The sequence below is a fragment of the Eupeodes corollae genome, chromosome 1, assembly GCF_945859685.1.
Source record: "Eupeodes corollae chromosome 1, idEupCoro1.1, whole genome shotgun sequence".
In the NCBI taxonomy this organism is placed as follows: domain Eukaryota; kingdom Metazoa; phylum Arthropoda; class Insecta; order Diptera; family Syrphidae; genus Eupeodes; species Eupeodes corollae.
The window spans coordinates 247,224,127-247,228,174 of NC_079147.1; the positions used below are offsets into that span (position 1 = coordinate 247,224,127).

Below are 4,048 nucleotides of genomic sequence, written 5' to 3' on the forward strand. Positions count from 1 at the left end.
CGGTTGCATCCCTTATACCCCCGATGGGATTAATAGGCCCGACTTCGTAATATGAAAAGCAAGCCCATATCATAATTTTCCTCCACAATGCTTCACTGTTTTTATAGTGTACCGTGGATCGTTTGCTGCATTTTAGGGTCTACTCACATATTTTCGACGACCCTTAGACCCAAAAAGGACGACTTTGCTTTCATCGCTCCACAGAACATTCCTCTATTTCTCTTTTTCCTAAACTCTCCTTTTCGTCAAGAATTGTACATTGCATGGATTTAAGACTTGTAAATTCGCTTATAAAAGACGTCTTCGTATTGTGACAGCGTTAACAGACAATTGAAGTCCATTTCTTATTTTTCTAGAGCCTATGGAAGGGTTCTGTTTTGCTATCTGAACAATTTTTCTGTCAGTTTCTTAAGTAGTTATTTTGGTAGGTTTTTCCCGCCAAACGCAGTTTTCTAATAAGTTTTCGAATTTCTTCGACGTAGTGTCTTGACCGTGCCATTGTTTATTTTTGAGCTAATTTAATTTTGCATATGCTAGTATGTTACAAATACTTAACTCTTTAAATAGTAAAATATTTACTTGCCGAAAAATAAAAAAAAAAATAATTTTTAACACTTTTTAATTATAAAATCAAAAGCACTGCTATTTTTATGAACACTCTTTATCTAGAGAGTCTGAAATAATGTGTGTTCACCGGGAAAAGTAAAGTATAAGTTTAAGCTAAAAGCACAGATAAACAATTTATAAATTTATGATCTGTGCTAAATGTCTCTAAGAATTTCCGTTATTTAAATAATTGACAATCTAGTAAAATGTGACCAGCACAGCTATTTTTATGAACACAACTGTAGTATCTGGGGCCTGATAAAGAGGTTAGCGGCAAATCGCTTTCAATTCAACCTTTCAAATTCGACTCGCGTCGTATTTTCTTATTGAAGAATTCGCGGCGAAGCGAAAATAGTTCTTCCTATATTCTAGTGATTTCACACTTTTGCTTTGACAGCTCTCCACAAATTTTGTTTTGTTTTGGTTTACATATTGGATAAATTATAAAAATTAACTCAAATTGTATTAATATGAATACACTTTGCGAAAGTAATTTCGGGTATTCCACAATTCGTTATTTTGAATTGGATTTCGGTTTGTTCCATTTTTTGATCGCGTTCAAATCACATTTGCGAAGTTTTCAAAATCGATCGGATTGAAGAGCGTGCAATTTCATTTCACGTGAAATCGAAGTTTCGGAACATGTCTGTGCATCTGCCAAAAAAAGCTGACGGATTTCAATTCGCCAACAAACACTATGACATTTCAAATTCGCCTTCGAATTCAAAACGCGAAAGCGAAAGCAATAATTGAAAAATGACAAACTCGTTAGCAAAACGATTCGCCGCGAATCCCATTATCCCTGTTATTTGTTTTATATTTTTTGTGTCACACAAGCAAAACAAGGAAAAGTTGTCCAGACTTCTTATCTCGTCTTAAAAGATTTCTATCACACCAGGATTTAAAAATAAGTACTAAAACTACCTTCATCTTTATATCATTCAAAAATAATTAATAACTTAAACAAGTCATGTTAATTTTGTTCTAAAATTTAATACATTATGTATGTACTTCTGAATAGACCAAAAAAGAAAATAGTTTTTAAAACGGTTTATTAAATATTAAATAAGTAGGACAGTTAACCCAATTTTTTGTTGGTCAAAACAAAAGCAACTTTTTATCGCTATCCTTTTCTTATACATAAATAGAGAAAATTTAGTCCGTTAACTTCAAAACCCATTGCTCATATAAAAGGTGTTGGCAAACAAGTGCAGTTGAATCTATCTATTAGGTCTTATTCAGGGGGGTTATTATGAAAAACGAAACTCGTTCAAAATAACGCTTATTCGTTAAATTGCGATTAGAAAAAACGATTGTAGTGGCACTAAATCGTCAAATTGCGATTGAGAAAAACGAGATTCGTAAAAATGACGATACTCGTATTTTTATTTACGAGTGCCTTCAGCTTTCGTTTTGGGGGTAGATGTCAAATGTCATTTATTTTTTTGTTTTTGTTTTGTTAAGTGCGCAAAAAAATGTAAGTAAATAATAAATAAAATTGTCAAAAAAATACAAATAAGTTATTTCTAACCTTCTAGGCCTACAACTAATGCTAAGCAGTTGGATTTGCTGGTAGCTTTTATGGAAACCAATCCAAACATAGCAAAAAATTACTTGCCGACGAGCCAAGCCAAAGCCAAATCCAAAATTCTTTGGAAGGCTTTGACTGATAAGCTAAATGCATGCGGTCCTCCAGAGGAACCAATGGATGGTTGGAAAAGTGTAGGTTTCCTTAAAACAAAACTGCGTTTATGATTAATTCTGTTCTTCGTTAGGTATGGAAAGATTTTAAGTACAATCTTAAGCGCAAAATGCGAGGGGTGGCCCGAATAAGCAAAAAAAATATTCAGAAAATGAAAAAATAGTAATTGCGATTCTAGACCTAAATGAGGCCGTGTCAGGTAATTTATCAGGGAAACAATTCGGTGATCCGAGTGATGCGAATATTCAAGTGGCGGCCGGCAGCAGCACCAGTGTTAATGTGACTATGGAAGAAGCTCATGAGCAGGAAGTACTTCTCGCTATGTTCTACGATGACTCTTTACCACAACCAGACAACAATGAAAATACTGAGCCACAACCAGATAATACTGAACATTTTGCAGAAGATGTCAACCCACCACCTTCCCGTAATAAAAAAGCACCAATGTTAATAGGAGTGAAGTTAGTTGCTCCTTTAAAAAATTATCATTTTTCGTTTTTGCCTGGCAACTTTTTTTGCTTTCTATTTTCGTATCTTATAATCGCTCTTCACCATGACTTTCGTTTCTTCGAGTTTCGTTTTTTGTGCCGTTCGTTTCGTAATTCATAATAAGGGCCCAGTTCACGGGCAGGCTAATCAGTGTTCTTAGCTAACGTTTGTGAAATGGCCGGAAGCAAATACTCTTACGATAGAATATTAATGTGGAATGAGTCAAATTAAAATATCAGACAAATATTCCATTCCAAAATCAGTTATTTGACATTAATAAAATTTTACAAATCCAAAGTCATTCCAAACGGTTCATTGAGGTGGTAGACCAAGGAAAACAACAAAACGAGGGGATTTTCTATAGTAAAATCAATTTTAAAAGACCCTTTTATATTATCGCGAGAATTAAGAAGCCAACTCGGCCTGAGCGTGAGCGCAAGAACAATTTGGAGACGAGCTGTTGATGGTGGAATACAATTTTTCAAAGCTGTAAAAAAGCCTTTTATTTCGGCCAAAAACAAGATGTCGAGATTTTAGAGATCGTGGTAACGTACTATTTTCGGACGAATCCAAATTAAATTATAGGGGTTTCGATGGTTTCCCGCGTGTTCACAGACCAGCCAAAGAGGTAATAAATTCACGTAACACCAAAGCTACTGTAAAATACGAAAGAAGTGACGCAATGTACTGATACCGATTCAATAAATGGATGGTACAATGGGTCGTTTAATGCACCTTCACATTTTGCAAAATGTAATGCCGCCACAAGCTGAGGATCAGTTGGCTCCGAAATTTATATTTCGGCAGAACAACGACGCAAAGTACATGTTCAATACCATTAAGACGTGGTTTCAAGAAATTCGGATTGATGTGTTACAATGCCCAGCACATTCCCCAGATCCCAACCCATTGGAAATCTTAGATCGAAGAAATGTAAGGACGACTAATTGCAAAAATAAAAATAAGCTGCTTGATCAAATTAAAATGGCTTGGGAAAGTATCCCAAAAAACATAATAAGCAATTAACAAATTGTCTCCATGCTTCGAAGATGTGCTGAGGTAATTAAAAAAAAGAATTTGCTAATAAAAAATAGCAGTATTTTAGTATTTAGTAAGTCTTAAAAAAAATGAATGTACATTTTTGAAAATTGCTTTTGTTTTGACCAGCCCAATATTGAACAAATTGTACTAATTATTGTGCTTTATTTAACGAACCATTAGAAAAACCATGTTATTTTACTTTTTGTTTGA

At 34.3% G+C, this 4,048-nt stretch overlaps 1 long non-coding RNA gene across 1 annotated transcript; it reads left to right on the forward strand.

Annotated features, from left to right (window-relative positions):
- The first annotated feature begins 1,889 nt into the window (after window positions 1-1,889).
- On the forward strand, window positions 1,890-2,424 carry LOC129941768 (uncharacterized). Its single transcript, XR_008780928.1, has 3 exons — window positions 1,890-2,083; window positions 2,145-2,328; window positions 2,382-2,424. It is a non-coding gene; the product is annotated as an uncharacterized LOC129941768 (long non-coding RNA).
- Window positions 2,425-4,048: the final 1,624 nt, after the last annotated feature.